We start from the raw sequence: 18,586 nt of genomic DNA, 5'->3' as shown, positions 1-18,586 counted from the left end.
CACCTTGCCCCTGGCTTCTGGAGGTGGAATGCTCATCACTGCCCAATGTGAATTGATGTTTCCTCAGATAAACTCCTGAAAACTTTAATATGCCTCAGTAGCACATCCTACTAAATGCAATTCTAAAAAGAATTTTAAAAGCCTCGTGTTGTCCAAATCCATTCCTGCTACCAAGTATTAAAAAATTTGTTTATGGTCACTGTCTCAAATTCTGGAATAACAGGTAAGGATATGCAGACCTTCAGTAGTAAAAACAAAACAAAAGTGGCACTACCTGAATGTACAATGCTTATAATGGAATGTGTAAAAGAACTATGGTACCTCCCCAGGGAACACTCTGTCATGAAGAAAAACAATGAGGTTGCTTTGTATACTGATTTAGAAGAAGATTTATAATCTATAGTTAAGGGGAAAAAATCCAGTTACAGAATATATAGAGAAACATGACATTTTAGAGGCTGTCTTAGTCTGTTCCGGCTGCTATAACAAAATACCACCGGCTTACAAACAACATAAATTTACTTCTCACAGTTCTGGGGGCTGGGAGGTCCAAGATCAAGCTGATGGTCGTGTTTTGGTGAGGGCCCCCTCCGGTTCACAGCCTGTGTCCTCACATGGTGGATGGCGCAAGGGAGCCCTCTGGAGGCTCTTATACAAGAGCACGAATCCCATTTACAAAAGCTCCACCCTCAGGACCTCAGCTCCTCCCAAAGTCCTTACTTCCTAATACTATCACCTTTGGGGGTTGGGACTCCACATGTGAATTTGCGGGGGACACAAATATTCAGACCACAACAGGAGTCTAGCGATCCGAAAGGGGGATGACGGTGAAACCTTTCTCCCTGTTCTAAGGACACGAAAATGCCCCCAACTTACACCAGCAGTCTTCAATGAGAAGCCCAACAACAAGGAGTGAGGGAGGAGAAAAATTCTTCTTTTCGGTATCTGTCCCCAGACCAGACACCTCCCCCTCCCCAGGCTGCTTCCAAAGGCTGTGCTCAGCTGCTTCACCAGCTGAAGCCCCCCCTCCCCTGCCCCACCCTGCACACACCTCAGGCTCCCCAAGCTGCTGGGGAGCTGGGCACAGAGGGCGCAGGGCACCGGGCCCAGGTCACAACACAGCCTGCTACTGCTCGGGGGGACCTTGTGTCGCAGGGCCCCTGAACTGACCTTGGCACCAACCTCCTAGCTGGGTGCAGACTCTGCAAAGCCTGAATCTGGGATCCTGATCTGACACCTGCAAACACTTCACCCATTCACACCATTAATTATTCACAGCTGAGGAATGAACCCAGAAAGAAAGACACGATAAACCAGGGTAATGGGAGTACTTTGAAAGAAGCTTCAACACTCCAATGGGAAACTTGGGCACAGGGCCTGAGAATGGCCTGGTCGAAACCGATAGCCAGAGGAGGGCAGTGCTGGAAGGAACGGCCCTTCCTAGAGCTGCAGGAGGTGGGCCTGAGGCCCGCCCCTGTGTCTCTACTCCCAGGGTTGGTACACGCTCACTCCCTCCCCCGTAGCGGTGGTGTGCACGTAACAGGTACTCAACAAAGCACACACGTCAGGGTCATCAGTGCATGACCCTGATGTGTGTCCTCACTGTTTCATGCATCCTATCTTCCTTTTATATGTCTGACCAAAGTGCTTTCCAACCATCTGTTCCCTTTCACTCTCTCCCTTGAGCTGGGCAGTTGGGGATTCCCTCAAGTCTCAGTGGAGATGATTAAGACAAGCGTCCCCACATTCTCTTCTTCAGTGGTACTTAAGAGCTGAACCAGAAACTAGAATAAGTGTGCAAACACAACACCCAGGACCCAAATGCCCTGCAGCTCTGTTCCATCCACGTGGCGGCCAGAGGTGTGACCCAGTCAGACAGTAAGGCCCCTGAAGACACTGTGGGCCCAGGTGGGTGCTGTCAATTACTTCATTTGTAAAACTAGGTAGGGAGGGTCTTAAGGTTTCCTTAGTATTCCAGGAGACTATAGGTAAATCAAGGACCCCCTTTGGGTCCTTTCCCACTGGCCAGCTCTACAGGGCGCCACTGGTTCATCTTGTTTTTAAATCACTGGTGTCTAGTTAAGAAGACCCAACCCATTTCTAACCTACCCTCAATTTTCTGGAAGGAATTACCAGATCCAATTCTATTCCTAAAGAACAGGAAGCATGCACGTCTAAATCACCAGCTTTCTCTGGCTTGTTTAAAATCCAATGAAAACAGTCATGGTTTAAGTAAGCATCCATGTACCTGACTCCCACGAAGGCCCAGTTCAGCACCTAATAAGACATCTCAGGAACCTCCCAGTCTGGGGCAGGGAGTGGTCCCAGGCTCCCAGATCCATTCCACCATCTGACTGTGTGATTAACATCTCCTCCCCACTGTTGTGTCAATACTAAGACCTGCAGAAGAAAGATGACTCACTGCTTAGAAAGGAAATGTTAGGTGATTGCTTTGTACTTGGCAAGCAGGTTGGACCCTTAATGCGCTAAAAACCGTCTCATATCTGTACCCTTGTCTCTGCTACAACACATAAGCCTGCTTGGTCGTTCATTGTTTGTTCTCTATGCTCTAAATGATTCTGCACAGCCAGCCAGAGGGTGTCATAGAATTAAGCAGTATAAGACCTTGGAGATTATATAGCCCAGGAAGTTGGGGCCCAGAAAGGTTAGGAGACTTGATCGAGATCACAGAGCAACCTAATGGCAGAGCAGGGCTAGAGGTCTCTTGACATTAGGCCCCTAAAACAATTTCCATCACTGAAGAATGACAGTGAGTCACTCTTTCCTTCCCCAACCCTGCTCCAGGCCACCACGTGTGAGTTACTAAACGAGTACCGAGTGCTTTCCATGTGCCTGACAGTGTGTCAGCACAGAAGACAGAACTCGTGCCCTCAACGAACCCCCAGTCTAGGGAGGAAACAATGGATGTTTTATTTCAGCAACAGTAAGTCCGAGGATGGAGCGTGGTACCAAAGGACGAGAAGGACACAGGTCCCTCAGCTGAAACGGAGGGAAAAGAAGGGAGGGGAGGAGAGAGGGGCCACTCTCAAAAGCTCTCGGAAGAGTATGCATGTAGCGTGCTCAGAAAAGTCCACTGCGTGCCGTAAGCACTCAATGAATGTCAGCTGTTATTATTCTTAGTCTTTGTATTACGATTAATTCCCGGGCAATTTCCTCGCCGCCGTGGAGCGCTCCGCCTCAGCTACAGTCTGGGAAAAGTCAGGGACACGCTCTGCTCCGTCTTGGTCTGAGGGAGACGCGGAAGCATGGGTGGCTCCCGGTGAGTGCTGGCGGGTGCGCCAGGGCACTGACGTCCTTCCACCACCGTGAACTTCAGAGAAGGCCCTGAGGTCCCTGGGCCCCATACTTGGAGACTCACACGAGTCCAAGCGGCCGACACAGACCCAGCACCCTCCGCCTTCCACCTGGTTCTGCCTCCCACCTCTGCCCTTGGACACTCACATCCTTCCGCGGACGGCGGCTGTGGGCAAGCGAGCCTCGGGGCTACAGATCTCAGCAGAAAGCGTGACATTTCTCATTGACAGGCAGACACTGTTCCTGATCTGAGAGGCCCCCTCTGCCCACAAGGGGGTCGACTGTGGCCGTGGTGGTCCACCAGGGCCCCTCTGGACACTGGAGACAAGCGGAAGGGCCCTCCCAGAGTCACCAGGATTGTACCCCACAGTGAGGCAGGTTCGCCCAGCCCTCCTGCCTCTCTCTGGGGCAGCAGTGCCCACATCTAAAGTCAGGGGCCCCATCTGGTCACCTCTGGACACAGACCCACTGACCCTCTCCAAGCCACCAGGAAACTGCAAATATCAGTGATGATTATAGACGCTAAGGATGCACAGGGTAGTATCTACCCTCTCAGAAACTGAATGTGGTAGTGACCATGACCACAGCCACGGGACCCCAAGAACCAAGGCGTAGAGGCCAAGGGGTCTGCTGGTGAGAGCAGCTGGAGCAGAGCCAGCCCCGTGCCCCGTGCCTGCCCTCCTGCACACGCAGGAGCGGAGCCCGGGGTGCACCTCCCAGCAGGACAGGCGCTCCCGCCAGCCACCAGGGCATCGAAGTGCTCCAGGATGTGACACTGCACTGGGACTCTTCCCTGACAACTGCCACCTTGGTCTGCAGTGCCCTCTGGACTCTGAACACACAGGAAGGAAGCCAGGCCCTGCAGACGTGTGCAGCCCTGCACGCAGTGGCAAGGGCTCCTCAGCAGGCCCGTCCCCATCTGCTCACCTCACCCGCCCCTGCAGCAGACAGAGGGGCTGAATGAGCAAGTCCTTGGCCCAAGAACAACTCAAGTCGAGAATGAAAGCAAAGGGACGGGACTGGTGAGGCCACGTGACCTCCCTGCTATTTTTAAATCACACTGTTGCTAAGAGGATGTATCTAGTAAGCCCAGAACCAAAGCACAAAAAACGTACATTTTAGGACTTCCCTGGTGGTGCAGGTTAAGAATCTGCCTGCCAATGCAGGGGACACGGGTTCGAGCCCTGGTCCGGGAAAATCCCACATGCTGCAGAACAACTAAGCCTGTGTGCCACAACTACTGAGCCTGTGCTCTAAAGCCCACGAGCCACAACTACTGAGCCCACGAGCCACAACTACTGAAGCCTGCACTCTACAGCCCGCAAGCCACAACTACTGAAGCCTGCACTCTAGAACCCATGAGCCACAACTACTGAGCCCACGAGCCACAACTACTGAAGCCTGCACTCTACAGCCCGCAAGCCACAACTACTGAAGCCTGCACTCTAGAACCCATGAGCCACAACTACTGAGCCCACGAGCCACAACTACTGAAACTTGCACTCTACAGCCCGTGAGCCACAACTACTGAGCCCGTGAGCCACAACTACTGAGCCCCCATGCTGCAACTACTGAAGTCTGCGCGCCTAGAGCCCGTGCCCTGCAACAAGGGAAGCCACTGCAATGAGAAGCCCACGCACTGCAAGGAAGAGTAGCCCCCACTCGCCGCAACTAGAGAAAGCCCGTGCGCAGCAACGAAGACCCAACACAGCCAAAAAAAAAAAGAAAAGGTACATTTCAATTAAAAGCTTTTGAAAGCTCAGACTGTAGATAGGAAAGAAAGGTAGTGAAGGACAGATGGAAAGAAAAAAATCTTAGGAAAGAGGGTTGACATATGTGTTGCTTCTCTGTTCAGATTCCAAAGGGACTTTTTCTTCAAAAATGAGAATACCTTTTGCTTGTACATATACATATTCCATAAATGAAAAAATTAAAGAAATCAAAAACCTTGATGAAGGGAGAGGGCAGACAGAGATATAGTTTGGATCAACAAACCAATCAGGGGAGAGTCATTTTACACGTCCAGGTAGCTACAGTGGAAACCTAATTATCTTTTTAAAAAAATTAGCCTCTAGTAGCTTGATGACTACAATGCTAGAATGAAATTCAGGAACATGAAGACAAAGGAAGCAGAAGGAGTGTCTACTTCTGGGACTTCTGGTGAGTCAAATGAAATTAGATTTCAAAAGCAAGAGTAAAATCTGTAAAACAAGTGTGTGACCTGCATGTTCTCTCCCCAGTGTGCTCCGTGGTAAGTTATAAGCACAAAACAGAGGTGTTGTTTGTAACATGTTTTTCCACAGGGGGGAACCCTCAAACAGAATAAAAATACCATCTTGAGTCAACATATCTTTCAGGAATTATCTATCTAGGAGAATCTTACACAAAGCACTTTGCCCAGAAGAAATGGAAGGCAGAATATACCAGGAATATATTTGTTAAATGAGATCTGTCATAACTCATGATTTTTCAATTTAATGTTAAAGGTGCTTCAAAATATTAACTGGTCGGTCACACATTATTGTGTCCCAGCTCCCTGGGGCACAGTACCACCCCTGACCTGCACCACCGGACCCCAACAGCCGGCATGTGGCAGACACTCAACAGGCATCGGGGGATTGAACGAAGGAGGTGTAGCATCCGGCTCCTCGAGCAGTAAGCACGTGGCACCGGACGTGTGTCCAGAGGCAGGTCTGGTGTGCCATGCAGACCACAGTGCTGGACCTTGATGCCCAGGCCCCCAGCAAGGGCAAGCCTGAGCTGTAAGCGAGTCTCTTTTACCTGCACCACCATCTGTGCCACGTCCACAGAAACCACGATGGGGTTGGCTTCCGGGAACGACACACAGGCGCAAGTGCTTCTAGCCTAGGTTGTGATCGGTCTGCGGCTGGTAGCTAGCCTGCAGCAAATCGATCCTTGAGCGACGAAAGCTGGGACAGAGTAGAATACATCTAAGTCACTGCTCCTGACTCCCCTTGGATATAAGCACTCCATTGCCCCAGCTTGATGGAAAGCCGGGAGATGAGCTTTCACATGCTAAATGGAGCAGACGGTAAAAAGCAGCTCTTCTGCCAGCAGCACACTGAGCCCGTGGGTGTGTCAGGACATCAACACGCCTCAAGGGTGGAGGCAAGTGGCAAGGTCGGTTTGTGTAAGAACCAACCTTGTGTGCATACACAGCACAGATGCAAGCTACACTTGGGTGTGTATGCATCTGCATATGATTTCAGTGCTGGCCATGCACAGGCCCCGAACTACAATGCCACCGCGCTGTTCACTTCAAAATGGTTCATTCTGTTATGTAAATTTCACCTGTTCTTTTTTTTTTTAATTGAACTATAGTTGATTTACAATGTGTTTCAGGTGTACAGCAAAGTGATTGTTATGCATATATGTGTGTGTGTATATATGTGTATATATATATACACAATACACACACACACACATATATACACACACACACATATATACACATATATATAAATATATATATATTCTTTTTCAGAATCTTTTCCCTTATAGGTTATTGTAAAATATTGAGTAGAGTTGCCTGTGCTATATAGGTCCCTGTTGTTTATCTAGTTTATATATAGCAGTGTGTGTATGATAGTCCCAAACTCCTAATTTATCCCTTCCCCTACCTTCCCCCTTTGGTAACCATAAGTTTGTTTTCTAAGTCTGTGGGTCTATTTCTGTTTTGTATATAAGTTCATTTGTATCTTTTTTTTTATATTCCACATATAAGTGATAATCATATGATAGTTGTCTTTCTCTGTCTGGCTTACTTCACTTAGTAGTATGATAATCTCCAGGTCCATCCATGTTGCCACAAATGGCATAATTTCATTCTTTTTTATGGCTGAGTAATATTCCATTATATATGTGGTGTATATATATATATATATACCACATCTCCTTTATCCATTCCTCCGTTGATGGACATTTAGGTTGGTTCCATGTCTTAGCTATTGTAAGTAATGCTGCAACGAACATTGGCGTGCGTGTGTCTTTTAAATTAGAGTTTTCATCTTTTCTGGGTATATGCCCAGAAGTAGGATTGCAGGATAACGTTGCAGTTTTATTTTTAGTTTTTAAAGAACCTCCATACTGTTCTCCACAGTGGCTGCACCAATTTACATTATCAGCAACAGTGTAGGAGGTTCCGTTTTCTCCACACCCTCTCTAGCATTTGTTGTTTGTAGATTTTCTGATGATGCCCATTCTAACTGGTGTGAGGTGATAATTCATTGTAGTTTTGATTTGCATTTCTCTAATAATTAGAGATGTTGAGCAGCTTTTCATGTGCTTCTTGGCCATCTGTATGTCCTCTTTGGAGAAATGCCTATTTAGGTCTTCTGCCCATGTTTTGATTGGGTTGTTTGTTTTTTTAATATTGAGCATCATGAGCTGTTTATATATTTTGGAGATTAATCCTTTGTCCGTTGATTTGTTTGCAAATATTTTTTCCCATTCTGAGGGTTGTCTTTTTGTCTTCCTTGTAGTTTCCTTTGCTTTGCAAAAGCTTTTAAAGTTTCATTAGGTCCCATTTGTTTATTTTTGTTTTTATTTCCATTACTCTAGGAGGTGGATCGAAAAAGATCCTGCTATGATTTATGTCAAAGAGTGTTCTTCCTATGTTTTCCTCTAAGAGTTTCATAGTGTCCGGTCTTACATTTAGGTCTCTAATCCATTTTGAGTTTATTTTTGTGTATGGTGTTGGAGAGTGTTCTAATTTCATTCTTTTACACGTAGCTGTCCAGTTTTCCCAGCACCACTTATTGAAGAGACTGTCTTTTCTCCATTGTGTATCCTTGCCTCCTTTGTATAGACTAGTTGACCATAGGTGTGTGGGTTTATCTCTGGGCTTTCTATCCTGTTCCATTGATCTATATTTCTGTTTTTGTGCCAGTACCATATTGTCTTGATTGCTGTAGCTTTGTAGTATAGTCTGAAGTCAGGGAGTCTGATTCCTCCAACTCCATTTTTTCCCCTCAAGACTGATTTGGCTATTCGGGGTCTTTTGTGTCTCCATACAAATTTTAAGATTTTTTTGTTCTAGTTCTATAAAAAAAAAAACGCCATTGGTAATTTGATAGGGATTGCATTGAATCTGTAGATTGCTTCGGGTAGTAGAGTCATTTTAACAATGTTGAGTCTTCCAATCCAAGAACATGGAATATCTCTCCATCTGTTGGTATCATCTTTAATTTCTTTCAACAGTGTCTTATAGTTTTCTGCATACAGGTCTTTTGTCTTCCTAGGTAGGTTTATTCCTAGATATTTTATTCTTTTTGTTGCAATGGTAAATGGGAGTGTTTCCTTAATTTCTCTTTTAGATTTTTCATCATTAGTGTTTAGGAATGCAAAAGATTTCTGTGCATTAATTTTGTATCCTGCAACTTTACCAAATTCATTGATTAGCTCTAGTAATTTTCTGGTGGCATCTTTAGGATTCTCTATGTATAGTATCATGTCATCTGCAAACAGTGACAGTTTTACTTCTTCTTTTCCAATTTGGATTCCTTTTATTTCTTTTTCTTCTCTGATTGCTGTGACTAGGACTTCCAAAACTATGTTGAATAATAGTGGCGAGAGTGGACATCCTTGTCTTGTTCCTGATCTTAGAGGAAATGCTTTCAGTTTTTCACCATTGAGAATGATGTTTGCTATGGGTTTGTCATACAGGGCCTTTATTATGTTGAGGTAGGTTTCCTCTATGCCCACTTTCTGGAGAGTTTTTATCATAAATGGGTGTTGAATTTTGTCAAAAGCTTTTTCTGCATCTATTGAGATGATCATATGGTTTTTCTTCTTCAATTTGTTAATATGGTGTATCACATTGATTGATTTGCATGTATTGAAGAATCCTTGCATCCCTGGGATTAATCCCACTTGATCATGGTGTATGATCCTTTTAATGTGTTGTTGGATTTTGTTTGCTAATATTTTGTTGAGGATTTTTGCATCTATATTCATCAGTGATATTGGTCTGTAATTTTCTTTTTTAGTAGTATCTTGGTCTGGTTTTGGTTTTAGGGTGGTGGTGGCCTCATGGAATGAGTTTGGGAGTGTTCCTTCCTCTGCAATTTTTTGGAAGAGTTTGAGAAGGATGGGTGTTAGCTCTTCTCTAAATGTTTGATAGAACTCACCTGTGAAGCCATCTGATCCTGGATTTTAGTTTGTTGGAAGATTTTTAATCACAGTTTGAATTTCATTACTTGTGATTGGTCTGTTCATATTTTCTATTTCTTCCTGGTTCAGTCTTGGAAGGTTATACCTTTCTAAGAATTTGTCCATTTCTTCCAGGTTGTACATTTTATTGGCATAGAGTTGTTTGTAGTAATCTCTTATAATCCTTTGTATTTCTGCAGTGTCAGTTGTGATTTCTCCTTTTTCATTTGTAATTTTATTGATTTGAGTCCTCTCCCTCTTGATGAGTCTGGCTAATGGTTTATCTATTTTGTTTATCTTCTCAAAGAACCAGCTTTTAGTTTTATTGATCTTTGCCATTGTTTTCTTTGTTTCTAATTCATTTATTTCTGCTCTGATCTTTATGATTTTTTTCCTTCTACTAACTTTGGGTTTTGTTTGTTCTTCTTTCTCCAGTTCCTTTAGGTGTAATGTTAGATTGTTTATTTGAGATTTTTCTTGTTTCTTGAGGTAGGCTTGTATAGCTACAAACTTCCCTCTTAGAACTGCTTTTGCTGCATCCCATAGGTTTTGGATCGTTGTGTTTTCATTGTCATTTGTCTCTAGGTATTTTTTGATTTCCTCTTTGATTTCTTCAGTGATCTCTTGGTTATTTAGTAACGTATTGTTTAGCCTCCATGTGTTTGTGCTTTTTACGTTTTTTTCCCTGTAACTGATTTCTAATCTTATAGCGTTGTGATCACAAAAGATGCTTGATATGATTTCAATTTTCTTAAATTTACTGAGGCTTGATTCGTGACCCAAGATGTGATCTATCCTGGAGAATGTTCCATGTGCACTTGAGAAGAAAGTGTAATCTGCGGTTTTTGGATGGAATGTCCTATAACTAACAATTAAATCTGTCCGGTTTATTGTGTCATTTAAAGTGTGTGTTTCCTTATTAATTTTCTGTTTGGATGATCTGTCCATTGGTGTAAGTGAGGTGTTAAAGTCCCCACTATTATTGTGTTACTGTCAATTTCCTCTTTTAGAGCTGTTAGCAGTTGCCTTATATATTGAGGTGCTCCTATGTTGGGTGTATATATATTTCTAATTGTTATATCTTCTTCTTGGATTGATCCCTTGATCATTATGTAGTGTCCTTCCTTGTCTCTTGTAACATTCTTTATTTTAAAGTCTATTTTATCTGATATAAGTATTGCTACTCCAGCTTTCTTTTGATATCCATTTGCATGGAATATCTTTTTCCATCTCCTCACTTTCAGTCTGAATGTGTCCCTAGCTCTGAAGTGGGTCTCTTGTAGACAGCATATATATGGGTCTTGTTTTTGTATCCATTCAGCAAGCCTGTGTCTTTTGGTTGGAGCATTTAATCCATTCACATTTAAGGTAATTATCAATATGTATGTTCCTATTACGATTTTCTTAACTGTTGTGGGTTTGTTTTTGTAGGTCCTTTTCTTCTCTTGTGTTTCCCACTTAGAGAAGTTCCTTTAGCATTTGTTGTAGAGCTGGTTTGGTGGTGCTGAATTCTCTCAGCTTTTGCTTGTCTGTAAAGCTTTTGATTTCTCCATTGAATCTGAATGAGATCCTTGCTGGGTAGAGTAACCTTTGTTGTAGGTTCTTCCCTTTCATCACTTTAAGTATATCATGCCACTCCCTCTGGCTTGTAGAGTTTCTGCTGAGTAATCAGCTGTTAACCTTATGGGAGTTCCCTTGTATGTTATTTGTCATTTTTCCCTTGTTGCTTTCAATAATTTTTCTTTGTCTTTAATTTTTGCCAATTTGATTACTATGTGTCTCAGCGTGTTTCTCCTTGGGTTCATCCTGTATGGGACTCTGTACTTCCTGGACTTGGGTGGCTATTTCCTTTCCCATGTTAGGGAAGTTTTCGACTATAATCTCTTCAAATATTTTCTCGGGTCCTTTCTCTCTCTCTCTTCTCCTTTTGGGACCCCTATAATGTGAATGTTGTTGCGTTTAATGTTGTCCCAGAGGTCTCTTAGGCTGTCTTTATTTCTTTTCATTCTTTTTTCTTTATTCTGCTCTGCAGCAGTGAAGTCCACCATTCTGTCTTCCAGGTCACTTATCCGTTCTTCTGCCTCAGTTATTCTGCTATTCCTTCTAGTGTAGTTTTCATTTCAGTTATTGTGTTGTTCATCTCTGTTTGTTTGTTCTTTAATTCATCTAGGTCTTTGTTAAACAGTTCTTCCATCTTCTCGATCTTTGCCTCCATTCTTTTTCCAAGGTCCTGGATCACTTTCACTATCATTATTCTGAATTCTTTTTCTGGAAGGTTGCCTATCTTCACTTCATTTCATTGTTTTTCTGGGGTTTTATCTTGTTCCTTCATCCGGTACATAGCCCTCTGCCTTTTCATCTTGTCTGTCTTTCTGTGAATGTGTTTTTTGTTCCATAGGCTGCAGGATTGTAGTTCTTCTTGCTTCTGCTGTCTGCCCTGTGGTGGATGAGGCTATCTAAGAGGCTTGCACAAGTTACCTGATGGGAGGGACTGGTGGTGGGTACAGCTGGCTGTTGCTTTGGTGGGCAGAGCTAAGTAAAACTTTAATGCACTTGTCTGCTGATGGGTGGGGCTGGGTTCCCTCCCTGTTGGTTTTTTGGCCTGAGGCAACCCAACACTGGAGCCTACCTGGGCTCTTTGGTGGGGCTAATGGTGGAATCTGGGAGGGCTCATGCCAAGGAGTACTTCCCAGAACTTCTGCTGCCAGTGTCCTTGTCCTCACGGTGACACACAGCCACACCCTGCCTCTGCAGGAGACCCTCCAACACTAGCAGGTAGGTCTGGTTCAGTCTCCTATGGGGTCACTGCTCCTTCCCCTGGGTCCCGATGCACACACTACTTTGTGTGTGCCCTCCAAGAGTGGAGTCTCTGTTTCCCCCAGTCCTGTCGAAATCTTGCAATCAAATCCCGCTAGCCTTCAAAGTCTGATTCTCTAGGAATTCCTCCTCCCATTGCCAGGCCCCAAGGTTGGGAAGCCTGACGTGGGGCTCAGAACCTTCACTCCAGTGGGTGGACTTCTGTGGTATAAGTGTTCTCCAGTTTGTGAGTCACCTACCCAGCAGTTATGGGATTTGATTTTATTGTGATTGCGCCCCTCCTACTGGTGTCTCACTGTGGCTACTCCTTTGTCTTTGGATGTGGGGTATCCTTTTTGCTGAGTTCCAGTGTCTTCCTGTTGATGATTGTTCAGCAGTTAGTTGTAATTCTGGTGTTGCTACAAGAGGGAGTGAGAGCACGTCCTTTTACTCTGCCATCTTGAACCCAGTGTATGATCCTTTTAATGTACTGTTGGATTAAGTTTGCTTGTATTTTGTCAAGGATTTTTGCACCTATGTTCATCAGTGATATTGGCCTGTAATTTTCTTTTTTCGTGGTAAGTTTCATCTCAGTTTTGTAAAAAAGTAATAGAGCAAATATTTGACCCCTGATCTTCTGGACCCCAGAACACTTAAAGATCTATTTAAGGACAAGGTTCCAGAATATGGGAAATGAAATCAGGGCAAAACAAGCTGGTAGTAAACAAACTGCAAACGTGAAGACAAGCATCAAGTGCCACGTACTATGCCACACACTGAGGCCAAGCAGATGCACACATCAAGGCCCAATCTCAGAAGCCCTCAGTGGACACACAACACTGTGTGAAGACCCTCTAAGATGCTATATCAGAGCCAACTAGGAAGGAGAAACTTAGGACCCTGCCCGGCAGAGAACATGGAAATGCCTGAGAGGAACCAGCAGAGCCAATGCTGACCAGTGGTGGTGACTGGATGGAAAAGCATCCACTCAAATCCACTTAACATTCAGGGATGTCCCCTGTGTGCCAGGCACTGTCCTAGCATGGAGAGTTCATTTAAAAGTTGTGGGCCCTAATAGGGACACGAAAAGAAGCTCAACATTGCTAATTATTAGAGAAATGCAAATCAAAACTACAATGAGGTACCAACTTACACCAGTCAGAATGGCCATCATCAGAAAGTGTACAAACAATAAATGCTGGAGAGGGTGTGGAGAAAAGGGAACCCTCCTCCACTGTTGGTGGGAATGTAAATTGGTGCAGCCACTATGGAGAACAGTATGGGGGTTCCTTAAAAAACTAAAAATTACCGTATGATCCTGCAATCCCACTCCTGGGCATATATCCGGAAAAGACAAAAGCTCTATTTCAAACATGCACCCCAGTGTTCATTGCAGCAGTATGTACAGTAGCTAAGACATGGAAGCAACCTAAATGTCTATCACCAGATGAATGGATAAGGAAGATGTGGTACATATATACAATGGATTATTTCTCAGCCATAAAAAGAATGAAATAATGCCATTTGCAGCAACATGAATGGACCTAGAGATTATCATACTAAGCAAAATAAGTCAGAAAGAGAAGGACAAATACCATATATCATTTATATGTGGAATCTAAAATACAACACAAATGAACATATCTACAAAACAGAAACAGACATAGAGAACAGACTTGTGGTTGCCAAGGGGAGGGGTGGGGAAGGAAAGGGTTGGGAGTTTGGGATTAGCAGATGCTGTAATACACAGGATAGGTAAACAACAAGGTCCTACCATATAGCACAGGGAACTACATTCAATATCTTGTGATAAACCATAATGGAAAAGAATATGAAAAGGAATATATATATGTATAACTGAATCACTTTGCTGTACAGCAGAAATTAACACAACATTGTAAATCAACTACACTTCAACAAAAATTTTTTAAAAAGAATGAAATAATGCCATTTGCAGCAACATGGGTGGACCTAGAGATTATCATACTAAGCTGAAGTAAACCAGACAAAGAAAGACATATATCACATGATATCACTTATATGTGGAATCTAAAAAACTATACAAATGAACATACATAAGTTCATTAATACAAAACAGAAATATACTCACAGACATAGAGAACAAACTTATGGCTACCAAAGGGGGAAGGGGGGAAGGATAAATTAGGAGTTTGGGATTAACAGGCACAACTACTAGATAAAATAGATAAACAGCAAGGACCTACTGTTGTACAGGGAACTACATTCAATATCTTGTAATAACCTATAATGGAAAAGAATCTGATAAGAATATATATTCTTTATATATATATATATATATATATATATATATATATAAATAACTGAGTCACTTTGCTGTACACCTGAAACTAACACAACATTGTAAATAAACTTTACTTCAATTAAAAAAAAAAGACAAATAAGAAAATTTTTAAAATAAAGCTGTGGGCCTTGCCTTCATGGGACTCACAATAAAGAAGATAAAACCAGCCAAGTATCATGGAAACCTGTTTACAGTTGGCTAAGGATTTGAACTTTGTTCCTGACGTTTTTAAGTAAGAGAGTGACACAAAATTTTCAGTAATTTAGAAAGAAGTGAGAACTTGATGGGAGAAGAGAATGAAAGGAGATCCATTATAAAGTCATCTAGAGCATCACTGGAATTCCTATCAAAATTCCAATGGCATTTTTACAGAAATAGAAAAAACAATCCTAAAATTTGTATGGAATCACAAAAGACCTTGAATAGCCAAAGCAACCCTGAAAAGAACTAAGCTGGAGGTATCACACTCCCTGACTTCAGATTATACAACAAAGCTACAGTAATAAAACAGTTTGGTACTGACATGAATATAGACAATGGAACAGAATAAAAAGCCCAGAAATAAACCCTAGCATAAAAGGTCAACTAATATTTAACACAAGAGCCAAAAGCATCCAATGGGGAAAGATAGTCTCTTTAACAAATAGCTCTGGGAAAACTGAAGAAACACATGGAGAAAAATGAAATTGAACCCCTATCTTACACCACTCACAAAAATTAACTTGAAATGGATCTAAAACTCCTAGAAGAAACTGTAGGGAAGAAACTGAAACTCCTCAACACTGGTCTTGGCAATGACTTTGGACATGACACCAAAAGCACAAACAACAAAAACACAAAAAACAAAAGGGACTACATCAAACTAAAACACTTCTGTTCAGCAGAAGAAACACTCAACAAAATGAAAAGGCAGTCTACTGAATGGAAGAAAATATTTGCAAACCATATATCAGATAAGGGATTAATATCTAAAACATACAAGGAACTCATATAACTCAACAGCAAAAAACCCAAATAATCCAATTAAAAAATGGGCAGAGGGGGGCTTCCCTGGTGGCGCAGTGGTTGGGAGTCCACCTGCCGATGCAGGGGACATGGGTTCGTGCCCCAGTCCGGGAGGATCCCACATGCCGCGGAGCGGCTGGGCCCGTGAGCCATGGCTGCTGGGCCTGCGCGTCTGGAGCCTGTGCTCTGCAACGGGAGAGGCCACAACAGTAAGAGGCCTGCATACCACAAAAAAAAAAAAAAAAAAAAAATGGGCAGAGGAACTGAACAGATCATTTTCCAAAGAAGACACAGAGATAGCCAACAGGTACATGAAAAGTGCTCAATCATCATGAATCAACAGGGAAATGCAAACCCAAACCACACAGAGGTATCACCTCACACCTGTTAGAATGGCTATCACCAAAAAGACAAGATAAGTGTTGGTGTGGAAAAAATGTGAACCCTGTGCACTGTTGGTAGGAATGTAAATTGGTACAGCCACTATGGAGAACAGCAAAAAATTAAAAATAGAGCTGCCAATTCTACTTCTGGGTGTATATGCAAAGGAAGTGGAAACAAGATCTCAAAGAGGTATCTGCAATCTTATGGTTCATTGTAGCATCATTCACAATAGCCAAGACATGGAAACAACCTGTCTGTCGATGGATGAATGGATAAAGACGATCTGGTACATATATACACAATGGAATTTTATTCAGTCCTGAGAAAGAGGGAAATCCTGCCATTTGCAACAACATAGATGGACTTTGAGGGCATTATGCTAAGCGAAATAAGACAGAGAAAGATAAATCGTTATGATCTCACTTACACGTGGAATCTAAAACACAGAACTCTTAGAAAAAGAGGGTAGGACTTCCCTGGTGGCACAGTGGTTAAGAATCCACCTGCCGGGCTTCCCTGGTGGCGCAGTGGTTGGGAGTCTGCCTGCCGATGCAGGGGACACAGGTTCGTGCCCCGGTCCGGGAGGATCCCACATGCCGCAGAGCGGCTGGGCCCGTGAGCCATGGCCGCTGAGTCTGAGCGTCCAGAGCCTGTGCTCCGCAACGGGAGAGGCCACAACAGTGAGAAGCCTGCGTACCACAAAAAAAAAAAAAAAAAAAAAAAAAAAAAGAATCCACCTGCCAATGCAGGGGACACGGGTTCAAGCCCTGGTCCAGGAAGATCCCACATGCCGCGGAACAACTAAGCCTGTGCGCCACAACTACTGAGCCTGTGCTCTAGAGCCCGCGAGCTACAACTACTGAGCCTGAGTGCCACAACTACTGAAGCCCGTGCGCCTAGAGCCCGTGCTCCGCAAGGAGAAGCCCGTGCATCGCAATGAAGAGCAGCCCCTGCTCGCCACAGCTAGAGAAAGCCCGTGCGCAGCAACGAAGACCCAATGCAGCCAAAAATAAATAAATAAATTTATTAAAAAGAAAAAGAGGGTAGAATGGTGGTTACCAGGGACTGGGGCAGGGGGCGTGGAATGAGGAGACGTGTTAAGGAGTACAAACTTCCAGTTATAAGATAAATAAGTAGTTCTGGGGCTCTAATGTACAGCATGGTGATTATAGTTAACAATACTTTATTATATACTTTAAAGTTACTAAAAGAGTACATCTTAAATGTTCTCATCACCAAAAAAATGTAATTATGTGATGTGATGTAGGTGTTAGCTAACGCTATTGTGGTAATCATTTTGTAATATATAAGTGTATCAAATCATCACGTTATACACCTTAAACCTATACAATGTTAGTAACACTGGGCGGGGGGAGTTTATACAGTGCTTCAGATGAGCATTGACAGAGGTATGGACTCAGGTGGAGGCAGTGGGAACAGAGAGGAGAGGAATGGCTAGGGGATTAAGTGACATAAATTCATGTAAGGGACGTAAAACTGCCTAGCCTATATTAAGTGCTCAATGAATGTCACCTGTTGTTACTTTTATACTGAGCTTCAGTACTCTAAAAGCAGAGTGACTTTACTTTTTAATTTTTAGGACCCTTCCCCTCACTATCAGCAGAGAAGAGAGGTGAAAGGAATCCAAACCAGCAGGTCTGAGTGACAAAACAGGGCTTGTCTCTGTATTTTCTGTCAATGCAAAAACACTTTCAAAATATGTAGTGAATAAATAACGTATAAAGGAACAAACGAGCAAGTAAGTACAAGAACAGCAAGGACCTCTGACTACCAACCTCTGAAAAACCAGGAAATGGTTCATCAGCTGATCTACAAAAAAGCTGGAGAAAGAGCTCAAAGGAAGACACGGTTGATTCACACCGGCCACACCTGCGTAAGAAGTTGAATCAAGAACTAAAGCTTCCCAGGGAAAACCCACTGTACTAAGAACCAAGTTTTTCATCTCCCTTTTATCCCACAACCATTTTTCTTCAACCTGACGACTCTGTAATTAGAACCGAAGCCCTTTTGCTGCTGCTTTACCTTCCAAGTGGATTTTGTCTTTTTGCAGTTGCAGAGGATTTCTGCCAGGACTCCCACCACGTAGGGCAGTAAGGACTCCTGCTTGTTGATATGAAGCCAAGGCTGGAAAACTGCCCATTTCCCTGTGCTTCGTCCCCATTCACAGCCCAGCAACCTTCCCCACCTACACTGGTCTCTCTGAGATTAAAAACTCCCCAAGAATGCCAGGTAAGAAAAACATACATCTTAGCCAATTAAGAACTAATCCTCTTTGTGTAGTATTTCCTGTCCAATCTCCCTATATACTAGAAAAGAGAGTGTTTCTTCTATAACACAATTATATGCATTACTGAAATTTCTCATGTTTCACAAAATTCAATAGAACAGTTTCTGGGAAAAATTAATTGGGCTCATTCCACTCAAAACTTACAGAACTTCAAAACACTATCAAAAATAATAATTAATAATCTAGAGAGTTAATCTGGCCACCTAGGCAGGTGGCTCAGCAGAGCTAGTGGCTAACACAGCAGATATTAAAAATACAGAAAAACAATAGGGAGAAAATATGGC

General features: G+C 43.2%; 1 protein-coding gene across 1 annotated transcript in view; it reads right to left on the bottom strand.

The window, feature by feature from the left end:
* VOPP1 (VOPP1 WW domain binding protein) overlaps positions 1–18,586 on the bottom strand; it is a gene marked incomplete at both ends in the record, with an annotated part of 87,379 nt that overhangs the window by 19,885 nt on the left and 48,908 nt on the right. The window lies entirely within an intron of this gene.

This window comes from Grampus griseus (genome assembly GCF_964374135.1).
Source record: "Grampus griseus genome assembly, chromosome: 9".
NCBI classification, from domain to species: Eukaryota; Metazoa; Chordata; class Mammalia; order Artiodactyla; family Delphinidae; genus Grampus; species Grampus griseus.
The sequence above is the reverse complement of the archived record's forward strand: the minus strand, read 5'-3'. Positions and strand labels throughout refer to the sequence as shown.